The 20,868-nt window shown below is 39.6% G+C and overlaps 1 protein-coding gene and 1 non-coding gene across 2 annotated transcripts in view; one reads left to right on the top strand and one right to left on the bottom strand.

Annotated features, from left to right (window-relative positions):
* Positions 1–20,868, top strand: part of GRID2 (glutamate ionotropic receptor delta type subunit 2) — a 1,630,498-nt gene that overhangs the window by 1,591,521 nt on the left and 18,109 nt on the right. The window lies entirely within an intron of this gene.
* TRNAE-UUC lies at positions 11,155–11,226 on the bottom strand. Its single transcript has one exon. It is a non-coding gene; the product is annotated as a tRNA-Glu (tRNA).

The raw sequence follows: 20,868 nt of genomic DNA, 5'->3' as shown, positions 1-20,868 counted from the left end.
AAGTGAGAGGGAGATAATGGAAACTTTTAGACCAGATGACAAGCTACTGTGATAATCCAAGCTGGAACTGATAGTGGCTTAACCCAGAGCAGTAGCTATGGAAATGCAAGAAGTGGATGAATTTTATATGCATATATATGGGCAGATTTACTAGATGCCAGTATATTTATTCATAATAGACTAATGATAGAATGTGGACATGGAGGAAGAAGGACTGAAGGATGATTTTGGGATTCTATATTAAGCTACTGGGTAAAAGAGACTCCGTTTATGGAGAAGGGGATGACTTGCAGACGTGTCCATTTGTAGAAGAAAGTCAAATATATTCAGACTGAGGACACAATGGGCAGTTGGTGCTTAGAGAAGCCATCTGGACAAGTGACGACAAATTTGGATTTATATCATGTAGATGGTATTTAACACTATGAGAAATGAGGTGATTTAAAAAGAAGGGATAGAAGGAGAAAAGAACAGAAAAGCACCTGGGACACAGGTCTAATTCTGATATTTGGTCAGAGTATGTGCGTGCTCAGTCATGTCCAACTCTTTGCAACCCTATGGACTGTAACTTGCCAGGCTCCCCTGTCCATGGGATTCTCCTGGCAAGAATACTGGAGTGTGTTGCCAGTTCCTCCTCCAAGGGATCTTCCCAAGCTAGGGATGGAAACCACATCTCCTGTGTCTCCTGCACTGCAGGTGGATTCTTCACTGCTGAACCATTGGGGAAGAAGAGACGAAATTTTTAATAAGGATGGAATAATCGCTTCCTACTGAAAGCACTTAGTTCTGAGGCTATAGGACATATTTCTTTCCTAAAGGAGAACAGCACTGGTTAGGTTCTGAGCCAGACAGTCAAAGAGCTGGAGACTGGCCACAGGGGAGCGGGGAGGGAGCAGGTCACAGTCTCCTCAGGGGCTTGGAGAAACTTCAGTCACTTCACAGTTATTTAAGACAAACAATTCTTTATTGCCCATGAAGCTTCCTCTGTATACAAGACATTAACTATCACTCTGTATGTTTCATGTAACATCCTAGTATGCTTCCTCCTGCTGCTGCTGCTAAGTCGCTTCAGTCGTGTCCGACTCTGTGCGACCCCGGAGACAGCAGCCCACCAGGCTCCCCCGTCCCTGGGATTTTCTAGGCAAGAACACTGGAGTGGGTTGCCATTTCCTTCTCCAATGCATGAAAGTGAAAAGTGAAAGTGAAGTCGCTCAGTCGTGTGTGACTCCCAGCGACCCCATGGACTGCAGCCCACCAGGCTCCTCCATCCATGGGATTTGCCAGGCAAGAGCACTGGAGTGGGTTGCCATTGCCTTCTCCCCTAGTATGCTTAGATTCTGTTAGTCTCTTTCTAGGATCTACAGCAGCAATTTGGGTCACTGCCACAAAGAAGGTGCAGTTTCTTCAACTCTCTCATTATGGTCCAAAAAGTGATCTTTGTGTAGAAATCATCTTGTTTATTTTCCCCTCATGCCACACAGAGCAGGTGCTTTCAGTTTCCTCAAACTGCAGATTTCACTCTGCTTATAGTTGCAGATTGCCTGTTAAAATTCCTAAACCTAAAGGAGAAAAAAAAGTTGAGATTATCCCAATTTTAAGGAGTAATAAATTAGACATGCTGTCTCCAGTATGGTCACTTAACCTTCCTCGACTTGATACAAAGCACATGCTTTGAAGGACTCCTAATTTGGAGGAAAAGTAGTCACTCTTCCCTAAAATGATACCACTTCTTCCACCCCACCCTGCTAAGTGAGCAGCCCCTAGAAACAAACATATTTCAGGAAATTCACCCCATAGGAAACATGTTAATAATTGCCTCCAACCCTGGCCTGTTTGACACAACATGAACACCTCTGGTTGTCCCTTGGCTATATCGACTTATTTCTCTGCCATAGTCTGCCCTGGTCTCCTTGCCCTAGCCAGGACCCTCAGAGAGCAGAAGTCATAATGCCTAATAAATGCCAAGAGCGTAACAAATATTAGTTCCCTCCTCTTCTGCCTAGCTGCAAGCCTGCATCTCAGTTGAGCTGATTACTCTTCTAATTCTGAGATGTTATAAATGCTGGTAATAAAATCCATTATCATATTCACTATTACATTTAACAATCATACTAACTCTATAAAGTTCACCTTCATGAAGATGTCATCCTACCTTCTGTTACGGCAGAAATTTTCTTGAGAGGTAGGTTTTAAGTTACCTTTTTTTTTAATTGGAGTATAATTGCTTTACAATGTTGTGTTAGTTTCTGCTGTACAACAAAATGAATCCGCGTTATGTATGCATATATCCCCTCCCTCTTGAGCCTCCCGCCCACCACCCTACGCTCCCCCTCAAGGACAGCACAGAGTACCAAGCTGAACCCCTTGTGCTATACAGCTGCTTCCCCCGAACTATCTGTTTTGCACATTCTGGAGTATATATGTCCAAGGTGCTCTCTCAATTCGTCCCACCCTCTCCTTCCCCCTCTGTGTCCACAAGTCTGTTCCGTATGTCTGTATCTTTGTTCCTGCCCTGCAAATGGGTTCATCAGGACCATTTCTCTAGCTCCCACATGCATGTGTTAATATAGGATATTTGTTTCACTTTCTGACTTACTTCACTCTGTATGACTCTTGATTGAAGCTTTATTAATTGAAATATTTACTTCAGAGCTTAGGCAGCAGCCCTACCAAGCAAAACCTTGGGAAACTGTTGAGAACTAGCCTCTCCACTGTCTACCTTTGGGTGAGACTCAGTTCTCTTTTCCACTTAGAGCAGCCATCTCCTTTGGCTACTTCCATTGTCCCAATCACTTTTCTTTAAGATAAGGGCTTTTAGAGATGTTATTCAGGGTCAGTCTGGCTATAGTCCCAGCCTCAGATCTTTTGAGACAAAATGTATAGATATAGATGTTTATTATTTATGCTACTATCAGACAACTGGTTTTCTCAAGGTCTACAGGTGATGCCTGAACTGTCTTAAAATCAGAAATCTTGTTTCCCAGGGTTAGCATGCATAGATTTCTAACAGGACAGAACAATAAAGTCATAATTCACTTTGCTATATAGTTTAATGGGAGGGAGCAAGGGAAGAAATTTTCTATTCTAAGGACCTGAATTTCAGTCTTGGTTCTGTCATTTTTGGTTTGTGGAAGCTTAAGTTTTCAGAGCTTCAGTTCATTTTTCTTTCTCTTCTACTTACCGAAAAGGAGTAGTCATAATGCTGAATTAAGATAAAATAGTTGGAAGCAATGGAAATATAAATTACTGATAATTTAGTGATTTTATAATTTCAACCAACTTCTTCTGCATGTTAAGGCTTAATTTAGTTTCCGTCTCACCCACACTTTGCCCAAAAAGAAGATAATGATCTAGATCAGTGGTTCTCACACCTGACCGATTTCACCTGGAAAACTTTAAAATATATAAAGATACTCAGGCTCTACTTACCAAGGTTTTGTTTCAGTGAACATGGATATGGGCCCAGGGAGACTATTTTTTTTTTAAGTTTCTCAAGTAAATTGCTACAGCTTTTTTGGAAGGAGTTAGCAATGGGTGTTAACCTTTTTTCCCTAAGACCTAATAATTTTACTTCTGGAAATTTATCCTAGTAATGTACTTGAATGCACGTAGAAAGATATAGATACAAGGATTCTTACTACAGATTTGTTTATACTTTAAAAAACAATTTGGATGTCCATCAATAGGAGACTTTAAGTAAACCATGGCATGTCTGTACAGCTGAATGAAACACTGACTTTGACAGATGCCAAGGCATATAGTATTCTTCAGTTTTAAAAAGCAAATCATATAACAGCTTTTTCATATGATCTTCTTAAGTATAAAAAGTGCTTATGGTGTGTACATATTCATGTATAGGTTTATAGAAGTTACACATTGAACTGTTAATAAAGTCAAAACTGAGAAATGTTTGGGAAAGAAAGCAAAGGAAATGTAGAAATTTTACTTTTTGATGCATACATTTCTTTTTATAGTGTTGTTTTTTTTTTCTTACAGCATGAAAGTATTCCATTAAAAAAAATCTCTGGGTGAACTAAAAAAAAAAGAATCCCCAAGTGATGCTGATGAGCAGTCAATCCAAAAAACTACTGATTAAGAAACATGTTAATCTCCTCTATCTGTCCTCCTTTATTACTACTCTTATCATTTTAAGCTATTATTCATGATGTTCTGCATTTTATCATTGTCAGTTTCATCACTCAGTCCTTCCTGAATCTCCCTAATATATGTCCCAGGTACAAATTTGTTCATTCATCCAGTGTATGAATATATGTGTGTTCAGTCACTCAGTCATGTCTGACTCTCTGTGACCCCAAGGACTATAGCCCGCCAGACTCCTTTGTCCATGGGGTTATCCAGGCAAGCATACTGGAATGAGTTGCCATATCCTTCTCCAGGGGAACTTCCTGACCCAGGGATCAAACCTGCTTCTTGTCTCCTGCATTACAGGCAGATTATTTACCACTAAACCATCAGGGAAGCCCCTTTATGAATATATATCGAGTGCTTATATCCAGTAAGTGCCAAGTGCTGTTCAAGGCACTAGCAACAGACAAGACCACAAGCCTGCCCTCATAGACCAAACTCCCTAAATTCTCTGAGCCTCCATCCCTTCATCTGTAAATTGGATATATAATTTCAAATATATTTTCTCATAGGGTTTTCTGGGAATGAAAATAAATAACATATGTAAAACAGCATAAAGTCTAACATCATAGAAGTGCTGAGTAGTTCTAAGCTATAGTAATTTTCATTGTTGTCATCATCATTATTTTTTCATAGCCAACTGTTTGATCCAATGTAAATTTTCTGGGGGAATAAACCTACAAAAACTAAATTTCACATCAAGAATTTTATTGTTGGTGTTGTAAACAATTTAAGGCCATCTGCTTTAGTAAACCACGGCAGATTTTAGAAGGCTTAGAGAAAAACAGAGCAGAAGTCAATTTAATAAGAGGGAAGATGTTGCCTCCTAGTTATTGAATACATTCCTCAGCCCCAGAACCCTAATTTCCTCTTTTCAACAAAGTAGATTACACAGCAGAAGCAGATGCACATTTATAACAATATATGACACTTTGTTCATGTCAGTGAGGATGAGGATCTCTTTTGGGGGTGAGGTTACCAAAGAACGGTGGGTGACCCCTTAATCTGTGAGTGGAAACCACAGTTTGGGAAGTTTGGGAAAGGAACTTCCCTTTAAATTTGCACTTGATCTTAAAAAAAAAAAAGTATAAAACATAGGCTAAGCCAATCTGAGATTCTCTTTTTGTGTTGACTCAGAAGCTAAATAAAGAGCCACTTTCAACTATTCAATTAAATATATTGTTTTAAAAAGAAAACAATTGTATTTTCAATTATAGTAAAGATGAAAATTGCAATTGCTTTAGCTGTATATGTTGTTTTTCTTTTTTCCTTTGCATTGTTCCTGACAGAGCTAACTCTTCTTTCAGCAAAGAAAAGAAAAACATTAAACAGTGATTGTTAGTGGACAGTCTGGCACAGTCACTCCCCAGTTAGGTTAGTCTCCCCTGAACTGACAGCAAGACCTTGATTGTCTGGTCCTGTCAGCTCTGAAAAGAAATCCCAATAGAAATACTGAGAAAAACTCCACCTCTGTTCAGCAGTGCCAAATAGAAATGCAGAGAGAGAGAGCTTTGGAGCAGTAAAAAGGAGTAGCTGTAATACTTTGTCAGGCAAAAGAGGGACACAGCAGGCTAGAGCTCTCAAGACTATACTCTCCTTCTCAAGACTGTGAAGCTAGAAGAGGTCTTATAGTTTTAGGGTGGAAAATAGGGCTGTAGGTAAGGATGGGGGCTGACGTACTCTTGCATTCTTCTTCTCCTCCTGGGGCCATTGGGATCATTACGGCTGGTGTCAAGTGATTCCAGAACAGGTTCTGGTGGCCCTCAAGGTTATCTTCTGTGACCTTCTTTCTGGAGTGAAGAATGCTCTCAGAGGAAAGGAGTGTGGGGAAGTGTTGTCTTGGAGAGGTAAACATTAGGTGCATAGTATTGATACAACTTAGGTACTGAGCAATCATTTTCAGAATTTGATTAAGCAAGAAAGAGAAAAGGGGAAAGAACTTATCTGCAGATTAGATGGGTGGAGAGAATAAATGCTCAGTAAGGGCTAACGTGGGCTTCCCAGGTAGCGCTACTGGTGAAGAACCCACCTGCCAATGCAGCAGTTGTAAGAGATGCAGAAGAGATGCGAGTTCAGTCCCTGGGTTGGGAAGATGCCCTGGAGGAGGGCATGGCAACTCACTCCAGTATTCTTGCCTGGGAAATCCCATGGACAGAGGAGCCTGGTGGGCTACGGTCCATAGAGTCGCAAAGAGTGGGACACGACTGAAGAGCCTGAGCATGCACGCATGGGTGCAAGGGCTGACAGGATGGGGGTGCCTCGAGTGGCCTCTGCTACAGCAAGTGTAAGTGAGCAACAGGTGATGTTGTGCCAAAGGACCAGAAAAGTCTCCATGTCTTTTGTATATTCTAAAAGCTAATGTCTAAATTGAGAAAGAATAAAGGACAAGCAATATCCTGAAGTTCATAGGTCATAAAAATTATTTTCTTGTGAAAAGGGGGATTTGCTGAGTATTCACTTAACAGTTTGTAACAAAATGCCTAGCGCTTACTCTAGGAAATAGCTCCACAAGTGAATACAATGCAATGGCTGCTCTTCAAGAGCCGTGTTGCTACAGCCAGTCACATAAAGCCCTGGCGTAAGAATGCTTTGTTCCATGCCTTATGTGTGGAGCCCTAGCTGGGTTCCTCGGATGACTTGATTAAATACTAGCCACAAGGTAGGATAACCAACTGTCCCAACATGTATACGCCAGTGTGCATTTTGGTGGTGGTGGTGGTTTACTCACTAAACCAGAAAAGAGTCATGTCCAACTCTTGCCACCCCATGGACTGTAGCCCTCCAGGATCGTCTGTCCATGGGATGTCCCAGGCTAGAAGAGTGGACTGGGTAGCCTGTTCCCTCTCCAGGGGACCTTCCTGACCCAGGGGTCGAATGGAGGCTCCTGCATTACAGGACATTCTTTACCGCCGCACCACCAGGACTTCCCTAATAAACAGTTTGTTTTCTACAGATTCTTCATTTGAGTTGCAATCGTCTCAGGAACAGTTGTATCAACGTATGTTTTCACTGCTGGATTTACTCACAGTAGGACTACCAAGATGTGAAGAAATTAAAAAAAAAAAAAAAGGAATGAAAAGGACTCAATGCATTTTGGTAGTGTCAGGAGAGGAAGACATTTTCCTCAGCCCTTCTAGGTTCTTCTGGCTGGTCTAAGAATTAAATTCACATGGGTTAGATTAACAGAAGAAAATCAGCCGAAAAGCTTAATGACATGTATACCTGCGAGAAACCCAGAAAAACCTGAGTGAATCGCAAAAATGGCTGAAACCTTCCCCTTTACTACAAAAAGAGGACAGTGTGGGTAATTGTTTGGAACTTCAGAGTGGAGGAAGGCAATTCACATGAAAATAGAAAAGCAAATATTTGGTAAACAAATGTGGGCTGAGCCTTGCAAAGACGATGAATGGGACCCAGTGGCCTCTGATCTCTTGAGGCCCTGCCCGCCTGTATTCTTTGCAGATGTCTCTGGTAATAGGTATATCCCAGAAACAGACCTTCGATCTAAATTTTTGGGTGCAGTTATGGGGACGGTCAAAATTTTTTCCTGAGTCTTTTGGGCCTTGATTGTTTTCAGCTGGAAATAATCTGCACACTAAGGAGACATTTTGGAGTAGCAAAGTCTGCTCCCCCGTGGTAGTCATGCCAACTTTGCTTTGTGTTTGTGGTGAACATTATTTAGACCAGTCAATGCAGTATCTTACAATAGATCATTTTCAACTAAAATTTTCTCTTCAGACCATTTCTGTTACATAATGAGGCTATTTCATTTGCTTAGTTTAGTAATTAAAATGGACTTTTGGTCTAGTGGTTATATTCATTGTTATTATTTGATTTGATCAATTCTGTTCCTCACTTGAAAATTGCCTAAGAAAGTAATGCTCTTTGATTGATGCAAATGTTGGCAAAGAGTCCCAGATTTTTTCACAAGGGTATAGCAGAGATTATTTTTTCACTCTTACCTTGTTTGTGTGTGTGAATATGTGTGTGGATTATGTAAGACAGGAGTCTATCCTTCTCAAGCTATATCTCGTGAAAGGTACATAATCCTTAAAAAAGGAAAAAAAGCAACTATGACATGATATCCATTAGATCTGATCATAACACTCATAACACTTTTTGATAGATGTATCCAAAGTCCTGTTATTCCACTGAAGTAAAGTCAAAAGCAGTTGTCTAAGAGCATATGTAATTCAGTAGGGAGCCAAGAAATGCCTCTGTCTGTAAATAACTTTTTCTTCCATTCTGCTCTGTTTAACTATGAAAGCAATTAATTTGTTAAAGAGTGGGAAGACTGCTCTAAAATATATATCTCCTTCTGACCCCTGGAATCTCTGAGCAAGTCATTAGACTCCACAAATGACTCCCATGTGTAGCTCTTCTCTCAGCCACAATGTTAGGTTTGTGTAACTATTCAGTTAATACCAGTCTCCCCTGGCCATGAGGCTGTATGCTTGGTGAGGGCAGGGACCATCTTTCATTGCCTGTTGTTGTTCCCAGCACTGGCTTAGTGCTTGGCATGTAGTAACTGCTCAGTGATTACTTGTTAAATGAACTTTATGCCATATAAAGTACTTTGGAAAAAGTGGATAATCACCCTTTGTTTGACTTAGTCTTACTCTTTCTATTCACCTTATATACCAAAGACTATTCATCTTCTATACCAAAAATTGCTAGACATATCTGTTTTTCAAGTAGAGTGTTATATGTAAAATGTTTTAAGTCATTCAGAGAAACTGCAGACTAAAAATCAAAGTTAATTTGTCATATTATCAAGTGTAAAATTACTAAAGGCCATCTGCTATTTGAAATCATTTTTCCTAAAAATATTCAAAAAATTGAGAAACTTTATTAATGTTCACAGTGTTGCCATGAGGTAAGTATTGCTTTTCAGGCTGCAAAGGACATTTCTCCTACTCTATAGAAAAGACTATTTGGTTATGTTGGTTGTTGGATTAGTAGGTTTTCTTGGGTGTATGATGTCTAACAACTTAAAAATTCTTTCACGAATGTTTAGAGAAATCAGTAAGTATAAAAAGCATTATAACCAAGAGCATCATTTATTTGCCATCAAAAAAAGATGATCTATGAATGAATCACAATTTCACCAAAACAGTAATTGAATTTCATATGAAGTCTAAGTTGAGACACTGTATAGAGATGCTGTGAGGGTCTGTATCTAGAGTGAGCTATCACCTAAGAATTTGGTAACTGATGTACATAAAGAGTATCATGGGCCTGCATCCTAATTATGTGTGGTTAACAGTTCATTTGTTCGTGGGATTTTTTAAGTGTAAATTACTGCTGTGAAAAGCAACATCAATAGAACGTTTTAGAGTCTGTAAGACTCTACAAACTGAAAGGCAGAATAGAACTTTGGAGCAAGAACCTCTCTTCATCATCCAGATTACTCCTTGGGGAGCACTGAGGAGGCCAGTCGTAATTAGTTCGGAACTGGTTTCTGAAGAGGATTCTGGAGCCACTTCTGCCTGGGAGAAAACTGCCTAAAGACGTTAAATGATTATAAGCATCTAAACCAAGATTTTTTTTTTTAAGCATGTGCATAAGATAGCAAGCATACTTCCTTCAAGTTTTTCCATTTCCATCATTTATTAATCCCCCCAAATAACTTCAGTTCAGTTCAGTTCAGTTCAGTTCAGTCGCTCAGTCGTGTCCGACTCTTTGCAACCCCATGAATCGCAGCACGCCAGGCCTCCCTGTCCATCACCAACTCCCGGAGTTCACTCAGACTCACATCCATCGAGTCAGTGATGCCATCCAGCCATCTCGTCCCCTTCTCCTCCTTTCCCCAATCCCTCCCAGCATCAGAGTCTTTTCCAAAGAGTCAGCTCTTCGCATGAGGTGACCAAAGTACTGGAGCTTCAGCTTTAGCATCATTCCTTCCAAAGAACACTCAGGGCTGATCTCCTTTAGAATAACTTCAGTGTGTGCCAAATGACCCATTCTGTTGCTTGCAAGGTCTGACATAATGCAGAACCTGACAGAGAGGACACAAGGTGAGGCGGAGTCCTGAATGACTTCTTTGAGGTTTTTGTTGTTTTGTTTACTTTTCTGTCATGTTAAAGAAAAAGCCCAAAGGAAAACAGAAGTCACTGTGATAAATTTATTGTATCTTCATATTTCATTGTAGTTGTCAAGAGTTCTTGCCAAGTAATGAATGTTAAGTAAACCAGAGCAACTATTGGATAAAGTGTGCTTCAGCTCCAGTCACGCTTGGCCTCAACTCAAAATATTCCCTATGCTGACAGTTTTCTTCATTCTGTTAGTTGGATTATATAAAGTGGGTAGAGGCAGGGATGCCAACCTTGTACTTTTCCTTAATTGTGTGTGTGTGTGAGAGAGAGAGACAGATATAGATTGGTGAGATCATTTCAGTTTTATTTTAAATTTGCACTTTGGTATTGTTCAAAATGTACTAGTTTCCTCTATGATACAGGGCTTTCGGGGGTTTAGCCAAATTAGAAGACAGCTAATCAAAGTTGCAAGATGTAAAGGAAATAATCCTTTACAAACTTAAATATGGATCAGAATGGAGGGAGAGGTGTGGTTGAGATGATTTTCAAGGGGGAAGATGAAAGTTTAGTGACTGATAGGATAATAGTCACCGTCAGTTTCCATGCTTCAAAGAGCTGGCCTGTCAACCATCTCTCTTTTTCTCTCACTTTTGGAATCAAGTAAATAAGGGGGAAGGGGATGAGGAGGGAGTGGCCCTGAGCCTCCTCCAAATGAAGAATGGACCAGCAAGGCAGGCGGAAGCTGCTATCCTAACACCAGCATGCTTCCAGAGTGCTGCTCCTTCTCCTGAAATGCTGTGTACCCTTGATGTATATATCAACAACTTGGAGCTTCAGTTCAAACAACCAGCTCCTTTATAACATTCTCTTTGATCACATTTGCCAAAGTGAGCTCACCTCCTTCTACAGAATTAAGTCATGGTTCGGGGTGTGGTTTTTTTTTTCTTCTTCTGCATATCTTGCCAGATCTCAGTCCCCTGACCGGGGATTGAACCTGGGCCATAGCAGTGAAAGTGCCAAGTCCTAACCACTAGACCACCAGGGAATTCCCTAAGTCATGGTTCTTCAATGAACCTCTATAAGGCTCTCTTTCTACCAGCTGTATATTTTCCCATCCCCCTTTCCAAAAAATTAAACAAACCCCAAAACAACAGTCTTTAAGCTGTATGACCTTACAAAAAGTACTTCACTTGCCTATTCTGGGTTTCTTAATATCCAGAAATGAACATAAAATCGGTAACGACCTCAAAGAGTGGTTTTGAGACTTATGTAAGTGAATCACTGTAAAGTGAACAGGGCAAGTCAAGAGGTGGGTCCTCAATAAATGCGAGAAGCTATTACTATTATTACTGCCTAGGGCCACCTGGTAACCACATATTCTATAGTTTTCCTCCTGAAATTTTACCTTTTCTTCAACATATTGATTGATGCATCCTATGCCTGGTGGCTCAATGGTAAAGAACGTGCCTGCCAATACAGGAAATGTGGGTTCCGTCCCTGGTTCGAGAAGATCCCCTGGGGAAGGAAATGGCTACCTGCGCCAGTATTCTTGCCTGGGAAATCACACAGACAAAGGAGCCTGGCGGGCTATAGTCCATGGCGTTGCAAAGAGGTAGACGTGACTTAGAGACTAAACAACAATGTGCAAACTACAGTGAAAAGTATTGCCAAGCACACAAAAATCCCCAAGACACAACCACCTGACCTAAGGAACTTGCAGTCCTTTGGAAGAAGTAAAACAAATCACTTTAACAAGAATCCTTAAAAATCATAAGCACTTCTACAGAGAGTTCAAAAGACAGATAAATCAGTGATTTCCCCCAAGCCAGCATGATTATATGGAATCTCCTGAGGAGAGTGCTATCTAGAAATATTGATTCCCAGATCCCAGCCCTGAATGAGTAAATCAGAATCTCTGGTTTGAGGACTTCCCTGGTGGTTAAGTGCAAATTCGATCCCTGGTCAAGGAGCTAAGATCTCACATTCCTCGTAGCCAAAAACCAAGACATAAAACAGAAAGGGTGCTGTAACAAATTCAATAGACTTCACAAATGGTCTTAAAAAAAAATCTTAAAAAAAAAGAATATCTGGTTTGTAGCTAAGGAAATGCAAGTGATTTTAATGCTCATCCAAGTGAGGAATCCCTAGAACAGTCACACAGAGGTAGACATCAAGGCTTTCTGTTGAAAGCAGTCTAGGCCAGGAATGGGGACACTTTCTAAGAGTCAGAATGAAGCAGGAGTGATGTTACTTAAAAGTCATGAGACTCTTTCTACCCAGTGACTTAACCTTCTCAATAAAGTAGGAAAAAAAGTCCTCAACTGAGAATGAGACGGGTAAATTTGGTAAAGGGTTGGACACATATGGGGGCTTTCCTGGTGGCTTAGATGGTAAAGAATCTGCCCTCACTGCAGGAGACCTGGGTTCTATCCCTGATTTGAGAAGGTCCCCTGGAGAAGAGCATGGCAACCCACCCCAGTATTCTTGCCAAGAGAATCCCCATGGACAGAGGAGCCCGATAGGCTGTAGTCCGTGGGGTCACAAAGAGTCAGACATGACTGAGTGACTAAGCACACTTGGACACATATGGAGAAGATTGGAAGAGTTGCCACGGGGATGTGTTACAGGGATAACTAGAGCTGAATTAAGCTGAGGGTCTATTATGTTGCCATATTTCTTATTGAATTTCCAAGTCCAGTTTACACCTTGGCTAAGGTCATACTTTTCAAGCCCCCAGAAGTTCATACAAATGAAAATGGACTGGCATTGTGAATACAGACACATTTTTAATATTACTAACAATAAGATAAGTATTGTGAATTCTGAGTATCAATTGACAATTTGGTTTCTGCTAGTATAAAATCTAAAAAACTGAGCTCAGGAAATGTCTAGGATTCAGATTCTCATAAATAACAACAGATCTCCCCATTGTGCTCTCTGTTGCTTTGTGGCTGGCATCTGAATATATGAACTCCCTAAGGGTGAGAATAAGACTTCATAATTAAACTTACGTTGGTGTTGCTTTTCATGTATTTTTCTTTTTGGCGAGTGAACTATTTTATGCCTCTCATTTTTCCACATCAAATTCTCAGTGCTGTAATGGGCCTCCCACAGTTCCAGGCCGTTATTGGTTCTTGGGGGGAAAGGCTCCCGTGGTATTATTGATGGCAGCCTTCGTGGGAAGGACAGTGATTTACTGTGTTGCTCCCTGTACAGCTGTGAATTTGCTGCATGGTGATGGCCTTCAGTGGGCCCCTCGGTCTCAACTTGACAAGAAACCTAGGGAGTGATCTAGTTCTATTGAAATGAAAGTGTCCTCACCCCAAATCATATTCTGTCCCTCACACTAAAACCAGGTCAATGAGAGGTTGGTAGAAACATGGTTAAGAACATCATGAATGAGGACCCTGAAATTGAGACTGTCCTTGCTGTCTCCACAGGGCCTCTGACCCCTGGCTTGGCGTCCTAAAAGCTTCATGCTGTCTCCCTCACCACCTTCCCATTTTCCTAGGCTTTTCACAGCTGCCTGCTTTGTCACCATGGTCCCAATACTCCACACTTTAGCATTCTGCTTCTTTTCTTGGCTAAAAGATCAGAATGGGCATTGGACCCTAAGCAGCCCTGCGGGTTTGGACTTAGTCCTTGTCTGTGTCGGTGCTCAGTTCTGAAAAGGCAAAGTGGACGCCTAGAGCAGGTGGACTCCACAATGTCATCGTGGAGGCTCCACATGAGTCTTTATAATGATTATAATGACAGCTACCCTGCGTCGAGAGCTTAATACATGTCAGATGACATGCTGAGCACTTTGCATAGACAATACAACTTAAGATTGGAGTTATTTTGTTAAAAAAAAACTGAAGCTCAGAGAGGTCATATCACTTTGCCAGTACCAACACAAGAGGTAATGAAATGAGGATTCCACTCGTTTGTCTAACCCTAATACTCATACTTTCAACTGCTACACTCCTGCCTTCCAGAAATCTCAGCCCAGAAATTTTTTCCCTTCCTTCACATGTCCTAAACCCTTATCTGTATGTCACTGTCATTCTTTAACTTCTCTTCGATCACCAATTATGAATTACATCTATGCTTTTCACACACCTGCATATTTGCAAATAGTTTTGGAGTTAGAATTCATATCATCCACTTATTTGTGCCCACTGAAACACCTAGTGTATTGGTATCCTCAGTTTGTTACAGGGATCTTATCCATAAATAAATGTGATAAGACCACCATGGGGTGGAAGGAGATGACAGGAGAGACTGACTATTTACCACAGATCTCAAGGAGATGCTGGAACCCATTGCCATAATTTATTAGGTATCCTCTCTTAGGATATTGTTTGCCCCCTCCTTCCCATCTGCATATTTACAGACCAGAGCTGAAAGAAAAGAGAATCCAAATATTAACAAGAAAATTCAGAAACCTAGGAACTCTGCCCTGTGATCTTAGGTAATGATGAGTGACAAGAATAAGCAACATCCTTGCTCCTCTTTCTTCTGCACTCCACCTGAGATGTTGACCCCAAAACCAGCTTATCTTGTTCATGCATCTTAGACTAATTCTCATGTACGAAAGGTCCTGGGGGTTCTCCAGAGCTCTGTAAACCACCACTGAGACTCACTGAGAGGTATGTGGTGTTTAATGTAACAAGGACTCTGGAAGCAGTTCTTAGATCTTAATTTCATCTGATTCGTATTGCAGGTCATGCCTCACTGTGAGAACTAGAGATGTGCACAAATGCTCTGTTTCTGTTATGACTCCAGGAAAATCACTTCAGGGCATCCTTCCTTTAGCCTTGTAGAGTGTAGCCTCTCCTAGAAAGTAAGCCAACAAGAGTGTAAATAACCATGGAGTGGATCTGTTCCTCACAGTACCCTTGTTGCTATGGTAGTGTGCCTCTTTATTGTCTGTGGAATGCCATTACTTCCAGTGAACTATATAGCTTGAAGTTTAGCTTGGTGATCCCTTTATCATAGGGTTTTATCCTTTTTATTCACCTAGAAGTGAATAGACACAGCATAGAATCCAGTACTGGTAAAGAATCTTCACAATCTGCCAATATTCTGATGAATTTAGTTGCTTAAAAATATAACTGGCTATCCAAAGATGGGTAAGTTGTACCCCAAGGATCTTAGAAATATCTCACATCCCCACTTAGCTAGGTTGTTTTCATTTCTAATTGGATTTAGAATAGATATGAAAGGTTGATTATGTCAGATTTGGGGTAGAGAAATAGCAGGCTTTGCAAATGCTTCCATTTAGTATGTTACATACACACAGTGTTACAAAACCTCTTTTTGCCTGAAGAGACTAGCCACACAGTCCCTCTCACAATTGTTATCAGAATTGAATGACACTCAATTTTTATCAAGCCTCTTCCCTGAGTTATTGAAGCCTCTCATAATATCATTAAGTGAGTAAACATCGTCGTGCATAAAGCTCTTGCTATTATGGAAAATAACAAGCAGCTCTCATGAGCTTGCACGGGAACTGTGGGTGTCCACCTCCCTATCACAGCAGCAGCATATACACCCCATTTCATTTTATCTAGACACCTAGACTTGTGGAGAGATAGACTTTATATTTATTGGCAAATTTTCTTTCTAATAACTGCTGAAAAACTTCACTCCAGTAAGCAGTTAGTCCTGCTGGTTGAAGAAAATAGATACATTATCTGAGGTAATAGATAAGTCTCATTAAGAAGATGGAATAGACTAATTCCCAGCATATCTCCCATGCGTGGGAAAACTAAATTGTGAAATAGAGCAGTAACACATCAATTATCCTTTCTGTACAGAATTAGAGTCTCACTGCTACATAGCTTATTATGTAATTTTTTTATAAATTACCATTTACATCAGAGTATCACTGCTGCCTCAAAAACAAAAAAAAAAAGGACAGCAGTCATCTATTCAAATAAGGCTTATCCTAAAACTACTTAAGGAATCCAAGTGTTCTTTAAATCCAAGTATTTAAAATGTATGTTCTTATTTATTAACATGTGCCCAAAGAGTGAGTATTTAGTATTAGCCTAAAAACAAATGCCACATATCTGACCATATTACACTTTGAATGAAAATTGGCTACCACCACCTAAAGTGAAGCTAGCTGTTAGGATTCAAAATAAAGGTTTTGGAGATCCTGTGTTGAATAATGATCTATAGTCAGTTTTAGGTAGTTTCTCCCTTTTTCTCAGTTTTGTCATAACGATGATCATACATGAATTACTTGAAACAATTTCACTTCTTGAGCAGTTTAAATATCTCCCTTACACTTGTTTATACTACTTTTATTTGCAAATATTTTTACATGGCTATAACCCCCCCAGGCACAGAAATTTCACATGATAAGAGTTACATTAATAGAGGTTTATAAATAAAAACTTTATTTAATAAAGTAAATGATTGAGGACTTGTTTGTTTTAATTTGTGGGCTGTGTAATAAAAACAAAGTAATGCCAGTAGAAATGTTCTGCAAATTATAAAGTGATATTTTAAAGAAGAAAGATATTTGTATGTAAGATGTTTTTAAACATCTTAAATATTGATAGGGAGAGAAGAAGCAGCATAAATTCTGCAGGTTCTGAGACTGAAACCAGTTTGATCCCAATCATGATTCAGAAGGAAAAGGGGCAGACTTTCCAGAATTGGAAGAGCAACTGAATAAGAAAGGTGTTCTTAAGTGACAGTCATAGTCTGAAACACGCCACTTGCTACTGTGGTGTGTTTCACAACCCATGTGCAGTAGTCTTCCCAGGCTGCTGTAACAAAATACCACAGACTGGGTTGCTTGACCAGCAGAAGCTTATTTCTCGTGGTTCTGAAGGCTACAAGTCCCAGATCAAGGTACCTTTAAGGTAGGTTTCATTATGAGGTCTCCTAGACAACACTGACCCAAAAGGTTGTCCCTACAGTGCCCATCATTCCCAAACCAAGCTTTGGTGACCCTTTTTCACAGTGTCTTTCACTACACTGCCCTTTGGGATCACATAATCACACTGCAGCTCAATCATACAGTAGTGTAATTGCAGATAATCATCCAAGAAACAGTTTGGGCTTTTATTTTCCCCCCATTTATAGAAATATAGCATGTTCAGGCTCCTGATAGAAAGAAGTTAGAAAGTAGAATTCACTTTCTAAAATGTTTAAAATGGAGAGCCTCATTATTTTTCTGTGGTTCTTGTCTTTTGAGAAAACTTTATGTTACATGACTATCTTAATGCTCTCTACTTTAAAAAATTGAAGGCAATTTCCAGAAGAGCTGGAATAATGCTAAATATAACACATTACACCTATAAAGTTTGAATAATTTTTAATCCTTTAGATTTTCCATCTATGAAAATATGGGTAAAATGTAGTAAAATTATTTTTTTTAAGTTGTACTTTTATCAATGATCTAACTCTTGGCTGAGAATGTTATATGCTGAATTTATCCACCAACTTTAATACAAATATACCTTGAGGATTTTTAAGTATATGTCAATATACAACCTCTAAGTTGCTGTTGCTGCTGCTAAGTCGTGTCTGACTCTGTGTGACCCCATAGATGGTCCCTGAGATTCTCCAGGCAAGGATACTGGAGTGGGTTGCCATTTCCTTCTCCAATGCATGAAAGTGAAAAGTGAAAGTGAAGTTGCTCAGTCGTGTCCAACTCTTAGTGACCCCATTGACTGCAGCCCACCAGGCTTCTCTGTCAATGGGATTTTCCAGGCAAGAGTACTGGAGTGGGGTGCCATTGCCTCTAAGTTAAGCATCATAAAAGAACTAGCATGGGTAGCCATTGCTTTCTCCAAGGGACCTTCCCAACCCAGGAACTGAACCCAGGTCTCCTGCCTTGCAGGCAGATTCTTTACCATCTGAGCTACCAAGGAAGTGCCAGTTATTAAAGTACCTACTACTAAAACAGGTCTTAGAAAAACAACTTACTTCTATATATTTAAGTTGTTATTCAACTTACAAAAACTTCAATGTTTATGAAAATATTCATGAAAATGTTTGCTTGTTCAAAAGTTTCCTTTTCCATCATCTTGTCTCCTAGGCTATGCCAAAGAAATATATCACAGCTTTATCCTTTTATACACAATGCAAATATCAAGATCCCACTTAGTTTAAGGTTTAGTTGTCAGACTCAAAGACATGAAAATATTCATGAAATGTATACAATACACTAAGCAAAATAAGTTTGACTTTATGACCCTTTTTCATAAACAGGCATTTGAAAGGTCTGGATGAGAAGATTTTTTATTGCCTGAAGAGGGACTGTAAGCAGAGATGATCACTGCCAGTTTCTCACTGCAGAATGAAAGAATTTTTCCCCTTTACCCTATAACCTAAATATCACATTGAGCTTAAGGATGATGCTGACATTTTAAAAGATCACCCAAAGTGTTCTCTTTCCAATTGCAATTATGCCCTCTATCTCAGTGGGAGCCATTGTCAAGGGTCTTTTCAGCTCTCCAATGTCTTTCTGGCTTGCTTTCATTATCCTGATTATCTATTCATTTGCCGCCCAGCACTCATTTTATGAAAGATCGTGTCTGCCATTTCTGTAATGAGTGCTTGACTTTTACTGCCAGCATAAACACATAAAATATATAATAATTAAAGTTCACTAGTCATCAAAGTCTTGAGATCCATCATGTTACTAATTTGATTTTTCCAGCAATTGCTTCACTGTGAACAAGACTGGTTTTGCCCCCTTAGACAGTACAAGACTTGGGGTGGGAGGAGATGACTCTACCTAGAGAAAGCGATTTTAATGAGCATCATATATGTCAACTTTAAGGTTCATCTTCAATCAAATAGCGTGTCTATATAAAGTATGATTATTCTTAGCCACAACAAAAATCTCATCAGTATGGGAACATAAAATTAAGTGTTAAAGTTTAAAATGCACAGTTTTCAAAACAGTTAAATGTTATTCAATAAGTATTATACCCTTGGTAGGCTGTTGTTTAAGGAAAATTTTCAGTGAGTTAATGACCACAGAAGTTTGCCTAACATAAATAGAAACTTCACAACATGTTGACCTATGAGTAAGGACTTACTTATTTTGAACACACTGCCTCATTTTGATAACATTGGCAAAGTCCCTGAAGTGCCTCATAATAATGAATTCATCTGACGTTTATTCTAATCACAGAGAGATTAATGAACTCATGTGATATTCATGGAGCTCTCTTGGGACAACAAGATGTGTTACACAAACTGTAATGTTTGTTAATGGATACAATGGAATACATGTTATCCAAGGCACTTGAGTAGTCAAATCCGCAGCTAATAAAGTGCCTGGAAATCAAGAGGCAGCTTCCAAATATACAGGTTTTCTTTAGGGATGCCAGAAATCTTGACGGCAAATTCAAAAACCATGCAGAAATCAGAAGACCCGAGTTTGAGAGCTGGCTACATCACTTACCAGCCTTGCAACCTTGGGAAATTTTCTTCACCTCTTAGTCTCAATCTCCTCAGTTTTAAAATGAGAACTTAATAACATCAGACTTCTGAAGGCCTTAGAAAGAACAAGGAGTAAGGCGGGGGGAGGGATCAATCAATCATTCAATCAGTCACTATAATTCCTCCCTCACAAAGTTATTTTAAGTAAATCAAATGATAGGCAATGTTTTTGTTAAGTGCTTTATAAACTTTGCAGCCTTGTGCATGCATCTATTATTGTTGTTCCTTTGGAAAATAGGTCTTCCGGATCAATTTACACCTTATTTCCCATACACAGAGAAATGGATGCCTTAGTTACTACATAAGGACATTGAACACTGCTTCCTTAATAAGAAAACAAGATCTGACCAATTAAAGATTTTACCAAATTACATTCTTCAAATTAGAAAGTAAGATAACAGATCAACCAAGACAGGAAACTCCTCTTTTCATGCAGGTCTCTGATATGCAGCAGTCTTCAGCAATAACTGAGCTTGTAATTAAATCCAGCCCTGTTGACTCGGCCCTGTAGTGGGGAGGTGAGCAGGTCACTTCATCTCATGGGCAGGAGTTAAAAGTGATCTCATGGCCCTGAGCCCTTCTGGCCATGCTTTCATTCTCATTTATTGTCTGTAGTAACTCTTTACCAACCCTGAAAAAATTCTCATTAGTTTATAGTATTTCTACTCATGAATAATTAAACAGCATTTTTATATCTTTTGATTAAAAGAGACAGCACCTTTTCTGCCTCATTCAATTGTCTTTCCCATTCTTGGTTAATCATGGTCACTTCCCTGGTATTTCTTTTAGTGGTATAATATCTGTTCGTATCTCTTTGACTTCAGTTGCTCCGGTTGCCTGGAAGATGAATCAGCAAATGTTGACTCAGTCAACAAATACTACATGATCTTGAATAATTAAGGCAGTCAGTCTTGGAACCTGTATGGTCCCAGTCTCAGGATAAATGTTCAGACGTATGTTTTAGGATAATCAGAAAACCAGGGATATCCAAAATTCATTTAAATTCTTTCTCAACATGGTGGGATACAAAATCAATACATGATAGCTCTGTATTCATTTAAAGACACACATATATTAACAGCAAGCATTACCACTTATTCTCATATGTAAATATACAGTCTAAAGAAATGGAATGAGTCAAAAACTCTGGTTTTAAAACGGTCTCTGATGCTTTCTAATGATGTGACTTTGGCCAAAGCAATTAAGCCCTCTGAACTTCAACATCTTCATC

Source organism: Capra hircus, chromosome 6, assembly GCF_001704415.2.
Source record: "Capra hircus breed San Clemente chromosome 6, ASM170441v1, whole genome shotgun sequence".
Classification (NCBI taxonomy): Eukaryota; Metazoa; Chordata; class Mammalia; order Artiodactyla; family Bovidae; genus Capra; species Capra hircus.
Note: the sequence above shows the minus strand (reverse complement) of the source record. Positions and strands in the feature narration are given on the sequence as shown.